Source organism: Bos grunniens, chromosome 14, assembly GCF_055505025.1.
Source record: "Bos grunniens cultivar Pamir isolate PY7600 chromosome 14, Bosgru_T2T1.0, whole genome shotgun sequence".
Lineage (NCBI taxonomy): Eukaryota > Metazoa > Chordata > Mammalia > Artiodactyla > Bovidae > Bos > Bos grunniens.
This window is the reverse complement of record NC_141178.1, coordinates 38,040,213-38,057,482: the sequence shown is the minus strand read 5'-3', so window position 1 is coordinate 38,057,482 and position 17,270 is coordinate 38,040,213. Positions and strand designations below refer to the sequence as shown.

The window sequence follows — 17,270 nt, the reverse complement described above, 5'->3', positions numbered from 1 at the left end:
GAAACCATTTGAGACATATTTTAAGTTAAAAAATTTGAATAGTAATATTTATATATTAAAAACTTCTAAAAAGAAAATAGAACACACACAAAAAGTGAATACTGTCAGGATATATTCACATTCCAAAAAGTAAATATAGTGACAAAAAGCGAATACTCTTAGAATGTATTCTATACCATGAAGCCAAATGACAGTGTTATGATCAGTAGGGCCAACATAGCTTTTGAGAGTAAGTCAACAGATTGGTGTCAAAAAGGGACCAATGCTGAAGCTTGGTTCTATCCAGTCTGATGCTATACAGCTGACCCTTGAACAATGTGGGGGTGGGGGGGGGCAAATCTGTATAATTACAGTGGGCCCTCTGTAACCACGGTTGCTCTACCCATGGTTCTTCTTCCATGGATTCAACCAGTCGTGACTCATTTAGTACTTACTATATATAGTATTCACTATTAGAAAAAATCCACGTATAAGTGAACCTGCACAGTTCAAACCCACATTATTCAAGGGTTAACTGTACTTCATTTGGACAGCGGCCTAGAAAACAGAAGAATGAAACTTAACTAGAGGCTGAAATTCTCCTTTTATACTTGGAAGCACAGCAAATGCACTCTCTCAAGCTTATGAAGTAACCCTCCAGCATCATTGATTTTTGAGTCTTACAAAAGCTCTTCGTATTGTGCCTGCATCACAGATTTACACTGCCATAACTCCTGTCAGACATCATCTTGGCTTTATGAATAAATAAAACTATGCTCTAGGGAAACATTGATTTAAGAAGAAAAATCAATACCCATCTAGCATGTGATAGACCTAAGCATTAAGGCTACTTATCCCCCAAGTACAATACTAAATGGAAAACCATACTTTCTGCTTCCTAAGTAAAAGCTGGGTGAAGGTGTATGAAGTTGGCAGGCAAATGATTGCCTTTCACAGCCCTCTTTCAGGAATCAGGATTCCTCTTTCCTTTTCAAGGTAGTTAGTCAATACTTCCAAAAGAAACGAGGAAAGGAAAGATTAAAAAGAGGCTGACAAACCAATACTGGCAAAATCTTGGTAATCTGTGAATTTATACAGTGAGTATACAAGAACTCACTGTATTATTCATTCTCTCATGGATGTAAAATTTTTCATAATAAGAATTTGAAAAGTATGCATCCCTGCCTGGAAGAAACTCTATTTAAGGCTAATATCAACCAAGATGTTGACAATGGTTCTTTCTAGGGTACAACCTCATAGGAAAGCTTTTTTCTTTCTTTGGAATTTCATATTTTCCAACTTTCTATAGTGAATATGTATACTGCTTTTATAGTTCAGAAGATACTCATAATAAACGCAAGGCAGGATAGCAAAAAAGAGAAAAAGAAACAAGATTAATTAATTGACTGCAAAGTATTTTGTTGACTACTGACCTAGAGACAGCTAAGATATACATTGTAACACTTATTTATATCAACTCTTTTTTAACTGCTCTGGGACATTTTTTCAGAGTGCAAGGAGGTTGCTATTAAAATTGGTTTGAAAAATAAAGCAAACACTGTATACTGAAATTAACCTCATCTTTGCGAGTCAGAGTTCACATGGGAGACAAAACCTGGCTAAAGTCATCACTTCCTCAGTTCTGAAATCACCTGACAACCCAAGCCTATTTTCACAGTGGAGACAGCTGTTGAGAGTTCTGACAGGCCTGTGGTAACCTTTGATTACAAAGCCAGAGGCCAAGGCTTTTGCTTTGTTTCTCGAATTGGCTGGAATTAAAAATGAATCCCATTATGTTTCCCGAGCTCCTCAAAGACACAATCCATTGCTAACTGTGTTAACTGCAGCCTTGTTGTTTTGGGATTAGGGCTGCTGTCCCAGCGGACAGTTACTGATGCTGTTCTCATGGCTTGTCTTTCTCATGAGTGGAAAGAACAACTCTGGTGATCTGAAACACACTTCTAAGACATGGGCACACGAGAAGCTTGAAAATGGGTTAGGGTAATTTAATTGTTGAATCCCAAATTCAAACATTATACAAGTAACTACTATCCTCACCCAGATTGGTGAATGCACTGACTAAATCTACTCTCTAGGTGGGAATGACTACACAGTTGCAAGTTCCAAGGATACGCAGCCACCATTTTACTTCTGACAGCCATGCCCCCTCTCTGGCTTGGTTCCTCAGTTTTGTCTGATTCTTTGCGACCCCATGAACTGTATCTCCCAGGCTCCTCTATCCATGGGATTTCCCAGGCAAGAATACTGGAGTGAGTTGCCTTTTCCTTCTCCAGGGGATCTTCCTGACAGAGGGGTTAAACCCGGGTCTCCTGTATTGCAGGTGAATTCTTTACTGTCTGAGCCACCAAGGAAGCCCATAGAAGAGGCAAAAGGCTGTAAATTGGTTTTGGCAGCTCTTCTTTAATCCATAGATACTAAAAGTCTAACAGAAAAACAAAATATTATTGTTGAGAAAAATGTTTGTACATAGAGAATAAGCACCGCTTGAGATTCCTTTTTACAAACACTACCTTCTTTTTTGGGATTCCCCAGTGTCTCAGTGGGTAAAGAATCTGCCTGCAATGTAAGAAACACAGGAGACGCGGGTTCAATTCCTGGGTTGGAAAGATGCCCTGGAGAAGGGAATGGGAACCCACTGCAGTATTCTTGCCTGGAGAATCCCACAGACAAAGAAACCTACCAGGCTATAGTCCAAAGGGTTGCAAAGGGTTGGACATGACTGAGTGACTACACACACACCTTCCTTTTTATTACAGTGTCAGAGATACACTCATTTAAATTAGAGCATCCACTGTGTGTTACTATGTGCACGGCATCTATTAAATGCTATAGATACAAAAATAATAATATCTGAATCTTACCCACAAGCTTAGTGTCCATAGGAGGGTCAGACATATTAATGGATAATTAAGTATAGTCTGACCAGAGATACAGCTAAAGGATCAGGGGAACCCAGTGCACAGGAGGGACATGTGGGGGTGGGAGAGGCTTCTCAGAGGAGGTGGAAATTGACGTGGACTTTGAAGGATGCATAGGGATTTACCAAGAGAAACTGAGCAAAGGCATTATCAGGAGTGAGACCAGCAGGTTCAAAGCCTGAAAGGACAGGATGTGTTGAAACAGCCCAAGAAACTCAGTCCTAATGAAGCACAGACAGCAAAGCAGGGGAAGGCAGGCAGTGCGCTACAGGGTGCACAGGACCGACGGTGGAGGCATACACCAAGATGTCTGGGTCTCTTCTCAAGGTTACAAGGGCCCACAGAAGTCACTGAACAGAAATCACACTATAAAGTGGGGAGCAGGGTACCTAGAGTGGGGACAATCTGTTGGAAAGACAGCTATACTAGTGAGCTCCAGCAACAGACTGGCATGGAGTTGATGAGAACCAGAACTGATGTAGTGACAGTGGGAGGCAGAGGATAGCTGGATCGGAAGGATATTTACAATTAACATTTGTGACAGCTGGCAATTAATATTTGACCTCACCAAGCGCCACTGTTTGGGGAACTTTCATATGTTCTCTTAAATCCGGGATCCAGTGTGGACTGAATGCAAAGAGTGAAGCAATGTCAGGATGGAGATTGCTGGCTTGAGTTACGAGGTCGACAGTGATGCCTTTAATTAAAATATTGATTCCAGGAGAAGGTATCAGTTATGAGTAGCAGATAAATGAGGAGGGGTGGGGAAGAAGGTTTCACTGTGCACAGATTAGTTTTGAAAACTGCTTGGGATATACAAATGATGATAACCAAAAGCTGGGGTCAGGAATTTGGCAGACAGCAAACTGCAAATTTCAGATCAATTTTTAAAAAAAGGCAGAAAAATATCCCCACAGTAAGACTGAAGCAATCTACCACCTACAAAAAAAAAAAAAAAAGCACTCAATACAATGCTTTCTAGAAACTTAAGAGGACCGTGTGATTCCTCCTCAGAAACATCTGAGCCCCATTCTAAAATATATATTCTTGAGTTAAATCTTAATGTCCCCTAATTAGAAAATGCTCTATAATTCAGGCCCACAAATAAAATATGTAAGGCAAGCAGCTTTAGTGAAAATGGAAGTGCATTAGAGAAAACAATATATAACCCCTGATTCGAGATTCTTATCAAATGCTAGGAGATCAGAGGAAGGCATTTTTGGAGCATGGATAATTGAAGCTCCTAATACACTGACTCTTAAGTTGAACTTAACTAAAGGGTAGGCTGTTTTCCAGGATCTGCAGTTATATTTAGAAAGATCTCCGAGGGGAACCCCAATGACCCTGAAATAGCACCCTGCTCTCCTAAGAGGAAAGGGTTCCTCTAGCAAAAGAAAGAGCTTCTCAACAAGTTAAAGGAAAGATTTGATTGAAAGACAGTGGCCTATTTTACAAGATTGCTTCTGTGAAGAGATTCAGACCAGATGTACTCTTTCCTTTTTGGCCCATAAGAGGAATTGGATAATGATGTATAATGGACAGAGGTCAGTCAGGTCACAGTGCTTGAGGTTTGTAAATCTTTTAAATGGGTGGGCAGAGCACTTCAAAGTCCAGGATTCATTAGAAAAGCAGATAAACATGTAGCAAACTAATTGCTAACATCAAATAAAGAATGCCTTTGTGTTAACTTGTTCGTTTAGGCTGGCTGATTTTTTTCTGGTTTCAGTTCTGTTCATAGATGACATAAAGTCATTTAAGAATTTTTATATAACTTTATTATCAGCACTAAATGAGATGACCAATACTATTGATAATAATAACAGTAAAACACAGTCCAATATATATTTTGTTGCTGGTATTGGTGGTGGTGGTGAGCACTGTTTGGAACTGGAAACTCATCAAGCTATCCAATTATAGTCTCCATCTCAAAGATGAACACAGAACTTGAATGAGATTAGGCCCTTTGCCTAATTTCACATAGGCATTAAAAGGGAGAACCAAGCTCATGCCCATCACTTACCAAAGGGAAACACCATGTTGTAGGAAGCATGGTGGGTGGTGTCTTAGAGGCTGGGGCAGAAGCCTCCTGGTGCTAACTTCAAAACTGAATTAGCAAATACCCTTGAGATTTTTCAGCTTCAAAGCTGTGTGTCTCCAGTCCCACATCTCAGAGTACCCAAATATGCCCTTGATGCCTGTACAAAGGTAAACTGTAAGCAAGCATGGATAAACAGTGTAGAATAAACCAGAAAAATGAATACCTCACAATCACTCTCTCCCAGCTGTGAAGTTGCATTCAACTGTTGAAATAAGAGAATGACCTCGGGGTTTTCTGGAAAGGAAACACAACAGGAAACAATTTCAAAACTCTGAACTGGATTAAACTGCAGTAATAAAGGGCTTCCCAGATGACTCTAGGGGTAAAGAACCTGCCTGCCAATGCAGGAGACACAAGAGACATGGGTTTGACCCCTGGGCTGGGAAGGACCCTGGAGAAGGGCATGGCAACCCAGTCTAGTATTCTTGCCTAGAGAATCCCATGAATATGCACGCAGGCTACTTATGTGTTGACTGCTCAAATCAGGCCATCTTCTCATTGTTTTCTGTCATATTCACTCTTTGGGCTTCCCTGGTGGCTCAGATGGTAAAGAATCTGCCTGCAATGTGGGAGACCTGGGTTCAGTCCCTGGGTTGGGAAGATCCCCTGGAGGAGGGCATGGCTAACCCACTCTGGTATTCTTGCCTGCAGAATCTACATGGACAGAGGAGCCTGGCAGGCTGTATCATCCATGGAGTTGCAAAGAGTCAGAAATTGTCAGAGTCAGTGTCTCAAAGAGTCAGTAGTGTCGCAAAGAGACACTACTAAGCGACTAAGCACATCACAATGCAGGGTAAGATGATGATCTTTTTCATTTACTTATTAAAGTTCTGAGCAATAAAGAAAGTAACTAAAATAATTAATTTACCTCTAGTAAGGTAAAAAATAACGCTGAAACACAAAAGCTAAAACTTGCTCTGCCAATATTCACAGATCTATGTATTATCACAAATTTTATTCCAGTAGTAAAGTAAAAATGATTGCATTAATCACATGTGCTGTCAATGATTACTAATTACACCCATGCTTTATGTCTTACTCATAACTTCATTCCATCTCTTCTCACAGACTAACGGTAACTATGGGTTAACTTCGAATCACAAACATGTGTACCTTCCAGCATGCAAGGTTCTTAGAGGTTAAAACAAAAACAAAAACAAAAATGGTTTCATGCCTCAAGAAGATGACAGTGTTATCAGAATAAAGATATATTTTATCTGGAACAGACTGGAACAAAAGTCTGTCTGTGTGCTCAGTTGTGCAGTCATGTCTGACTCTTTGTGACGCCATGGACGGTAGCCTGCCAGGTTCGTCTGTCCATGAGATTTCCCAGGCAAAAATACTGGAGCGGGTTGCCATTTCCTTCTCCAGGGGACCTTCCCCAACTGCATAGAACTGTGTGATAATTGTTATAATAGATTTAGCCATACTATTTTATATCTTCATCTTGAAAAATGCCGTATTTTTGTTAGCATGGTTTCCTACGGTTAAGATAAATCTGTATCACTTACAAAGATCACTTCCTCCAAGAGGATGCGTGATTCAAGTTTGAGGAACATAATCACAAATTTAATATTCTGTTTTTGTAGATTGAGGATCTAAGAAGGTATCTTAAACTATTAGGCAGAAGTAAAAAGCATTGAGTGAAAAAGAATGACCCAATAACTAGACTGAATAGTCTTACAAAAAGTACCCATTGAGGTAAACCAATGTGATTTTTTCTCCCCTTTTTGACAGAGTTTAAAAGAGAAAAGAAAGAGCTATTTCTTAGAAAGAAATAAAATGCAAACCAATTCGAGAAAGAGCAAAGGGAAATAGTGAGCAAGGTGGTGGTCCCTCCATGGCCTGCCAGCTCAGACTATCCAGAGGTCAGCAAGACAGGAGCTCCCCAGCCCCCATCCCATGTCCTAGGGCCCCTGACCATGTGAGCTAAGAGCCCCCTGGCTGGACCTGCAAGAGAAAGGTGCAGCAGAATATGAGGGAGAGTGTCTGGTTAGGAGGAAAAGGGTAAAAGATCACACTGGCAAAGGGTTTGCTTTCAACATAGAAAAGCAATGGAAATTCTCTCCTCTTTGCCCTTCTGTGGGGAATTCCCCATTCTCAAATACTAAGCAAGACAGCTCAGCAAAGCCGTGAGCTCTGGAAGGTTTCCACACCAGCCACACCATTGTTATTAAAACCACGAAGCTGCATTTCAAGCTCTAAACAACTGTAACAGAAACAGGGTTTGGGAAAAGCACCTGTTCCTAAGTAGAGCATAACTATTTTGAGTTAAATACTGATAGTTGTTGTTCAGTCGCTCATTCATGTCTGACTCTTTGCGACCCCATGGACTGCAGTACGCCAGGCTTCCCTGTCCTTCACCATCTCCAGGAGTTTACTCAAACTCACGTCCATTGAGTCGGTGATGCCATCCAACCATTTCGTCCTCTGTCATCCCCTTTTCCTCCAGCCTTCAATCTTTGCCAGCATCAGGGTCTTTTCTAATGAGTCTAACACTAATAGACCTCTATGTTATACAAAAGCAAAGAGGCTCAGTTCAGGAAACCAAGTTACCAACACATAAGATACAGAGAGACACAAGTAATAAAACCTATGTACAGGCTGAAGTGTGTAAAAGTGTGAAAGTGTCAGTTGCTCAGTCATGTTTGACGCTCTGCGACCCTATGGACTATAGCCCACCAGGCTTCTCAGTCCATGGGATTCTCCAGGCAAGAATACTGGAGTGGGTTGCCATTCCCTTCTCCAAGGGGATCTTCCTGACCCAGGGATGGAACTCGAGTATCCTGCATTGCAGGTGGATTCTTCACCATCAGCCCTAAGGGAAGTGGGCATTTGGCTTGAGGAACTGTTGTTAAGTGCTAACAGGTTACAGCTCTTTGTCCATGTCCCACATGAAGATAGGAAGCCCCACAGCCCTGAGCAGGTGCTGGGTTAAATCCTGACTTAACTACTGACCTCCCTGAAAGCAACTGAAGAGAAAAGGAAGGACAGGAATTTCTGGAAAGAATTTAATGCTAGTCATTTTCCCTCCTGATCCCCCAAGGGCTTGGAAGGCTCAATGATTTCTATCACATTCAGCACAGTCAGGTGAAAAAGAGTCCCAAAACAGGTAGCCATGTCAATTCAAATGATCCAGAGTGAGTCGATGGCATTACCGACTCAATGAACATGAACTTGAGCAAACTCCTGGAGACAGTGAAGGACTGGGAAATCTGGTGTGCTACAGTCCATGGGGTCACGAAGAGTCAGACACAACTGAGCAACGAACAACAGAGTGGCTTTACGAATACATATGTTGGTATGTAGTTTTTACTGACTGGCTTTTTCTGATTCTGTTCTAGTTTAACCACATGTTCCTGGTGGCTGAGATGGTAAAGAATCTGCCTGCAATGTGGAAGACCTGGGTTGGATCCCTGGGTCGTGAAGATCCCCTGGAGGAGGGCATGGCAATCCACTCCAGTATTCTTGCCTGCAGAATCCCACAGGCAGAGGAGCCTGGCAGGCTACAGCCCATGGGGTCGCAAACAGTCTGACATGGCTAAGCAACTAACACTTTGACATCCACTCTAGCATCTGTTGAGATATTCAAGGGGAGTTGTCATGTGCTGGCCACTATTCCAGGTGGAGTTTCAATACTGATGGAGACACACAATTCCCAGCCCTCTGGGGCTTTCTGGTGCAGGCGGGAGACAAATCAGCCTTCTGACGAAACAGTTATAATAATCACTGAGGAAAATAACAGAAGCCAGTATGGAGCCGAGTGCTGCCCTGGGGTAGGCACTACTTTAAGTAGGGAGCTGGGAAAGATCTCAGGGGGTAAAATATGCTGAGCAGAGCCCTGAAGGTGGTGGGAGGGGCTGGGTGAGGGAGTAGGAGGGGCTGGGACTGGGTGGGGGCTGGGAGGGGAAGTGGGCGTGGCTGGGTGGGAGCTGGGGGGATGGGGTTGGGCATGGTGGGGGGCTGAGGGGGCTGGGGGCTGGGCGCTGGTGGTGCAGGATAGGATAGAGGTTGGAGGGCGATCAGGGGCCAACTGTGGACATTGCCACTCCGTGGAGAGTGGTGGGAAGGCAAGTCAGAGAGGGGCTGGTCACCCTAGGCCCCGAAGTGACCACCACGATGCGCGATGAATCAGAGCATGCCCAGTGTTTCCATGGCTGCTGCACAGAAGGCCTGGGCCAGTGACTCACACACAAACATCCAGATCCAGCAGAGGAAACAGGAGGAAATTCTTTTCTAAGTCATGATACAAAGAAGAAAAATGGAGGCAGGGATATTAGCTGACACTAAGGGTGGGGAAGGAAATGGCAACCCACTCCAGTGTTCCTGCCTGGAGAATCCCAGGGACGGGGGAGCCTGGTGGGCTGCCCTCCATGGGGTCGCACAGAGTCGGACACGACTGAAGCGACTTAGCAGCAGTAGCAGCAGCAAGGGTGGGGAAGGAAGTAGTGGAGGTCTGACAGGAGAGTAGGGAGGAGGAATAAGTCCTCCAGGAGAGTGAAAGAGTAAACCGACAAGGAAGAGGGGCCGATGGAGATGAAAGCGAGACCTACTCGTACAGCAGTGTATGCTTCTTCAGCCACATTACAGCACAGGTGAAGCCACGGAGGAGGTAGAGAGATGAGTTATGCCCTGGAGAATTAGTAGGAGACGTGGATTGCAGGTGTAGGTGGAGTGCAAGAGTGGCTGGAGTTCAGGTACAAGAGCGGGGTTAAATATAAAGAGGTGGTGACCAAGAATGGAATGCAGGTAGAGAGAGTGGGTTAAACCCTTGCTACTCAAAATATGGGCTTGCCAGGTAGGGCTAGTGGTAAAGAACTCTCCTGCCAATGCAGGAGACACAAGAGACTTGGGTTGGATCCCTGGGTTGGGAAGATCCCCTGGAGGAGGGCATGGCAACCCAGTCCAGTATTCTTGCCTAGAGAATCCTATGGACAGAGGAGCCTGGTGGGCTACAGTCCATGGGGTCGCAAAGAGTCAGACACAACTGAAGCGACTTATCACGCATTCACGAGCTCAAAGTGTAGTCCCCGGCCTCGCATCGCCAACCATACCTGTGGCTTGTGTGAAATGCAGAATCTCAGACCTACTGAATTAGAATCTACATTTGAACAGGTGAGCCACGTGCACACTGAATTTGGGGAAGAACTGGCTTCCGTTTGTGCCAAGCTGGGTCAACCTCCACTTGCCCAGAAGCCACAAGCACTCTATAAAAAGTGTTACTGAACAGGTTTCTGAGCTGAGGGACTTTCCTGGGGCTCTGCTTCCCCTCTTCCACCTTAAATGGCTCATTTTGGCTTCGTGGGTTTCCATTCAGCTGCCTCCTGCCCTTGCTTGGTCCTGCCTTTCAGTCTTACAATATACAGTTGGCAGGCTTTGGATTCCATTTATGGAAGTATGGGGCCCTTGGAGTGCCTCACCCGCATTCCCACCCTGTCTGCAGCAAATGGCATCACCTCACTTCCTAAGATGGAGTTCCAGATACCCCTCCCCCTCTGCTCTCAACTAGCTTTGAGGGGCAACCAGCTACTCAGTGCCCTCGATCTGGCCTGCACAGCTCCCGGTGCCCACAAAGGTCTATTACCAGACACTAATGCAAAATACATAGTGTTGCCACTGTGGCTTCATAAAGGCTTAGCTTCTGGCTCTAATAATTACTCAGGGTTTTTATGTCTTCTTTAATCTGAGCAGACTGCCTTCACTCTTTCTAGTTAATTTTACAAAACGAGGGAAACAACAGCTGTATGTGACATAACTGAATGAAAGATGAAGTTGAGCCTAATTAATGCAGGCTTTGCTTCAATAACAGCTTTATTCCTAATAAACAGAGTGTGACATTCTCATTAACCTAGATACAAACTCCCACACTAATACTCATGAAATAATATGAAAATGCTGAATTTAGAATCTCTGCTCTCTTTCAAGACTCAAATGATTTCAGATGCTGTCATTTGTAATAGTTTTATTATGATTACTAAAAATTACCAGTTACAAGGCTTCCTATTAATATTTGCAGGCCCTGTGCTGCACATTCCATACACCCTCATCTCATGGGATCTCCTGAGAATTCCATGGAATCTGTTCTATTGTTATGCTGATTCTACAGATGGGGAAACGGAGGTTTGGAAAAGGTAAGTGACACAGCCAGTGAGTGGCGAAGCCAAGTTTCAAATGCAAGGGTACCTGACTCCAGAGGTACACCTCACGAAAATCATTTTGGATAATACACTGCTGTTGCCTAGTGCTGTGGCCAGATACAGTTTATCTGTACCTCTGCATTCCTAAGTCCATACACGTATGCATGAGTGCTAAGTCACTTCAGTCGTGTCCAGCTCTTTGTGACCCAATGGATCATAGTAGCCTGCCAGGCTCCTCTGTCCATAGGATTCTACTGTAGTGGGCTACCATGCTTTCCTCCAGGGGATCCTCCCGACCCAGGATCGAACCCACATCTCTTCTGTCTCCTGCATTGGCAAGCGGGTTCTTTACCACTAGCGCCACCTGGGAAGCCCATACATAGTCATCACTAAATATTATATTACTTGAATCAAGAAAGTATAAACCAATAAGCCAACCGTCTCTAATTCCATGATGACTAATATCTGACACAGGCATCCTTGGTGAGATGTGACCATTTTCTAGCTCTGTGATAATTCTTTCAGCTGTTTCTCGGCTAGAAGAAATCAATGAAAGGGATGAATCTGAAATCACTGTGATAAGTTGTAACAAACCTGCTCAGCACCGTGGGGACCTGAATGTAATCTCCAGTGGGTGGGTGGCTCATCAGTAACAAAATTTGTTCTGCTGTCAGGAGAGAATGTTGGCAATGGCCACTCGTTGGATCCCTTTCTCCACCAAGGCAGCCAAGACCTTGGGTGAGTCTAGCACATGTATAGAAGAAGTAGAATGGAATCTAAGCCTTCCCGTGTGAGTTAATTACCACGAGACTCCGGACAGACCAGAAGCACCAACAATTCAGAGATAACAATGTCTGGTCCTGCCTCTTTTGCTTCCCAAGGACTATGTGAGAATGACTTGATGGGCTTAAGGTCCTTAGGTAGAAAGACCTGAGGTTAATGAAACTGTGTCCACATGCTTAGCATTGAGCAACACAAAATCAGGCCAAGACACACATATACGGTAATCAGGGTTAGGCACATGGGGCTCGTAGAATATTGCTTTTCATGTTAGTGAAGCTAAAAATAAATAAAACAACAATAACAAGAAACCTTATAAAGGGACCCTCCCCTTCCCCAGCCACCATCTGAAAAACAGAAACTCTCTTTCTTTAAATAAAAATTACAGTCAGCATTTTTAGTTTCTCAGATTTTGAAAAGGTACAAACACTGTAAGAAAGATAAATATCCTAAGTGAAGTGAAGTGAAGTGAAGTCGCTCAGTCGTGTCCGACTCTTTGTGACCCCATGGACTGTAGCCTACCATGCTCCTCCGTCCATGGGATTCTCCAGGCAAGAATACTGCAGCGGGTTGCCATTGCCTTCTCCAGGGGATCTTCCCGATGCAGGGATAGAACCCGGGTCTCCCGCATTGTAGGCAAATGCTTTAACCTCTGAGCCACCAGGGAAGCCCTATAATATCCTAAGGCCCATGCTAAATACATAACCTTTTTTATTTTAATGTTTTATATTAATATATGGATGAATATTTATCACTCCATATTTATTACTGCCTCAATATTTATTACTGTCTCTACGCATATTTCTCCAGCTGTCTTAGGCTGTCAAGTCTGATAACGCGGGGGCCAAATCGAGTTAGTTCTCTTTGTAAAGCATGTGAAATTGTCATGCATAATTAGGCACATAAAGGGTTTCTGATGAAGTTGATTATGAAGAATGAGAAGAGTGACTGCCACGGCAGGCATGTTTGCTGCCATCTTCCTGTCTTTCTGAAATGCCAGATGATCACACGCTCACAGACATGCAGAGCTTGTGGAAGCCTGGGCTGAGAGATCACGCAGAGCGAGCTGAACGCCATGTGGTCTGTGGCCTAGCAGCAGCACCGGAAGCCCGTCAGAACAGCAAACCTCAGCCCCACCCGAGACTTAGGAACTGAGAAGGTGCAATGTCACAGGATGCCCGGGCAATCTGCGTGCACATTCAAGTCTGAGAACCACAGGCTAGGGAACCATCTAGCTCAGCACCTTCCTTCTACAGACGAGGAAAGGCTGGAAAGTCTGCAGGTGCAGATACCTAAGAGGGTCTCACACCTTCCAACCCCTCCTGTTCCTTCAGGACTCTTCCTCCTTAAATTACTCTTCTGTGTATCTACAGCTTGCTGCTGAGAACACCGGTTGTTTGTGTTTGTCACCGATTCCTTTCATCTTTGAATACTGTGAATACACTTAGAGATGCTGGAAACGGAAATCTAGAATACAGCAGAGGGCTTGCTGGTTACACACAGCCCACATCGTGATGGTGTGTGGAACTGGCCACCAGGCTTCCTGCTCAAGATCTGGATCTCACATTTGTGATACCTTTTGGGTCCATGTTTCACCTTCAACCTTTGGTCCCTACTTCACTAACTGCTCCTAAGTCCCAGCTACACGTGGCCCTGCCTTGGAGTTCTGGAGACCAACCAAGTGAATATTATTCAAACCCTCAAGGATATGCCTTCCCAGAAAAACAAAACAAAGCTAGAACCATGTGAAAACTTGTAAAAACTCTGAGTCGCTCTTGATCTGCTGGTCTGTGACTGCATCTTTTAAACCAGTTTCCTCCACATCTTCTCTGTCCAGTCGTACTTCATTCTTCCTGTTTCAGTTTGGGAGCCATTCATTTCTATTTTGTTGTTCAGTCTCTAAGTCTTGTCTGACTCTTTGTGACTCCGTGGACAGCAGCACGCCAGGCTCCTCTGTCCTCAGTCATCTCCTAGAGTTTGCTCAAATTCACGTCCATTGAGAAGGTGATGCTGTCTAACCATCTCATCCTCTGCCGCCCCCTTCTCCTTTTGCCTTCAATCCTTCCCAGCATCAGGGAAACTTTACTATGAGTTTTTCTTCAGGATTTCAGCCACAAAAGTGGTTAGTGAGGAATATTCAGTAATGTTCAAATCCCATCCCTTTTGGGCCACTATTTTCCAAAAGGTGAATAAGCACTGGCATGCACTTTCATCACTGTATGTGGCAAACATCTGTCCTGACTCACATTTGAATACCAACTGGTACCCTCTCAGTGCAGTGGCTTTTCTGGAAAAAAATTTCTCCAGGTATTAAAAAAGATTGGCTGTACTTTTCCCCACAAGTTTCAGTTTCTTTCTATGCATTTAGAAATCAGGAACAATTTGTTGGATATAAAAGAAAAGCACCGCATTGAAGAAGGCCTGTTATAAAAACACAAAAGATTAACTGAATCAAAATTCAAAGTTTGGTGCAGAAGTTTGGAAACAATGTGAGCACGGTGCTGAAAGTCAAACATTAGATTAGTGGGAGACCAGAACAGACTGACATTGTTGTGGGCAGCATTTCCTAAATAATCCTTGAGAGGGACTGCTAATCAAAGAGAGCCAGAAGTACCCAATCCTACCTTAGAAGCACTCTCCTCTCTCTCAAGGCAATATCCTTCATAAGAGAATATCATTCTGTCATCTGGGGTACAAAGCATTCCAGGAAATACTAGTACATGAAGGGGAAAAAGTACAAAGAGAAGATACTGCTGAACTGCACATCCCAGGAAGTCTGTCATGAACTGGTTGAGGCAACAGGTTTGGGGAAACCTTCACTACATTTTTGGAGATGTGCTAAATGAGTATATTAAGCATTTAGAACAGGGCCTGGGCTTTCCCAGTAGCTCAGCGGTAAAGAATTCACCTGCAATGCAGGAGCCATAGGAGACACGGGTTCGATCCTTGGGTTGGGAAGATCCCTTGAAGGAGGAAATGGCAACTCACTACAGTATTCTTGCCTGGAGAATCCCATGGACAGAGGAGCCTGGTGGCCTACAGTCTAAAGGGTCGCAAAGAATCAGACACGATTGAAGCGACTTAGCACGCACAGAACAGGGCCTAGTGTATATCATGTGGAATATAAAATCTCTCAGCGTTGGACTTGTATTCCCAAATTCCCCAAAGCAGCAACTGAGTGAAGCTCTTGAACTGCTGCCCTTTAGATGAGGCATGTGCTCTCTGTTGGCCACAATCCTTACCACTCCCTATTGTCCCCCAGATACTGCAGCCAAGCACCAGGTGCTTTTGAACACTGCATGGCAGTGCTGTTGCTAAAGTAGAATAAAAGGAAATGCATGAGGTTTTACCCATCTCTGTACCATCTGCTGACCTTCTGAGAGGGCTTTGAGACCCTCTGGCTCACTCATTTCTGGTACCCATCTGAGTTTCTTGCCCTGCTGCTGCTGCTGCTGCTGCTGCTAAGTCGCTTCAGTCATGTCGGACTCTGTGCCACCCCATAGACGGCAGTCCACCAGGATCCCTCGTTCCTGACATTCTCCAGGCAAGAACACTGGAGTGGGTTGCCATTTCCTTCTCCAATGCATGAGAGTGAAAAGTGAAAGTGAAGTTGCTCAGTTGTGTCCGACTCTTAGCGACCCCATGGACTGTAGCCCACCAGGCTCCTCCGTCCATGGGATTTTCCAGGCAAGAGTACTGGAGTAGGGTGCCATTGCCTTCTCTGGTTTCTTGTGCTAGCTAACGCTATTACCTGCATAAAGCTGCTACCTCTGCCAGGAACATGCTCTGCTCCTTGGCCCCCTTTTCCCATCTGCCCAGTTAGAATTCACTTTTCAAGGCTTTTGCAGTCTTTTTGACCCAGTCAGTTGGAATCTTCTGCTTTGTTGTTGGTTTCCCTGGTGGCTCAGATGGTAAAGAATCTGCCTGCAGCGCGGGAGACATGGGTTCGATCCCTGGGTTGTGAAGATTCCTTGGAGAAGGAAATGGCAAGCCACTCCAGTATTCTTGCCTGGAAGATCCCATGGACAGAGGAACCTGGTGGGCTATAATCCATAAGGTTGAAAAGAGTTGGACACAACTGAACGACTAACAATTTCACTAAAATTTTAGAACTAGTTCTCTGGACTCCATTTTAGGCCAATAGCTGAATCATCTGATTTTTCCCCTCACAATTTTAAGGTCTTCTTTTGATTACAACATCCAGTTTTATGTTCTCAAACCTCTGTCTATTGGAGCCCTAATTACCCCCGTCCTACACACACATGCACACCTCAAGATGGACCTACAGTGTAAGTGTGTATGTATGTGACTGTGTGTGTTTCTGTGTGGCAAGGGGGTAACTGCTGGCATCGAGGCCAGGAGGAAGAGGGGAGGTGAAAAGGGCAGAGGAGGCATTCCTTCTTCCTCATTTGGACCTCCCGTTCCCATGAGACCTAGAAAGAAATGAAGTGGTAAAGGAGACCAGAAGAGAGGAAGAAAACAAAGTTGCTTCATTTTCTTCTGGAACTCCCTTCCCAGGCTTCCACTCTGCAACCCAGTGGGGATGTCAGTTCTATGTGACAAGGTGGGAAGGGATCAAGAGTGAGGAGGAGGAGGGGGCAAGAGACAGGGAAAGAAACATCCCCACTTTTACTCCTCACGACTTCATAACCCGCTCTCCATAGCCCCCCACATCAGAGATAAAGTCTGCAGCTGCTGAAAGAACAGGAAAGAGAGAAGATATTGGATAATAAAGGGCAGTCAGAGCTCAAGTCACCCTTCCCTGCCATCTCAAAAGTCTTTCAACCTCCTTCACTCCTCTGTTCACTTCTCAGTCCCAACTGCCTCCATGGCAACATGAATACCTCATCCCATAATTCTCTCCGCTCCTTCTCCTCCATCCCTAAGTCTACTCTAAGGAGCCACACTGGGGGCTGGAAGAGCAGCTCCTTGAAGACAGGACTCCCACCTGGTACACATGGAGAGAACCAGCCTACTTGTCTGGCCCACAGGAATCAAGCCCAGTGCATGGAACTGGGTTTATGAAATCCCTGAACTCAAGAATAGTTTTCCTTACAGGGAAGGAAAATTATTATCAATGTATTCAGCAAAACTCCTGACACACAGAACTAGAAAAAATACAGCAAGTGTCTGCTAGTTTATTTCTTTCAATGTCAGAGTCTCTGGATTCAAATTACGTACTCAGTTGCATATTATTTTTTATGTACTTGTTTCTTGAGATAGGACTTCGTAGGTGGCACTAGTGGGAAACAAAAAAAAACTGCCTGCCAATGCAGGAGACATAAGAGACCCAAGTTCAATCCCTGGGTTGGGAAGATCCCCTGGAGAAGGGAATGG

General features: G+C 44.4%; 1 protein-coding gene across 3 annotated transcripts in view; it reads right to left on the bottom strand.

Annotated features, from left to right (window-relative positions):
- The window catches only part of PAG1 (phosphoprotein membrane anchor with glycosphingolipid microdomains 1), a 160,804-nt gene that overhangs the window by 103,848 nt on the left and 39,686 nt on the right, over positions 1-17,270 (bottom strand). For 2 of the 3 annotated variants that reach the window (XM_086336412.1, XM_086336413.1), the window contains exon 2: positions 5,180-5,250. The exons of the other annotated variant lie outside the window; for it this stretch is intronic. The gene's annotated coding sequence lies outside the window, so the exon portion shown is untranslated. The remainder of the gene's footprint in view (positions 1-5,179; positions 5,251-17,270) is intronic. 3 annotated transcript variants of the gene reach the window in all.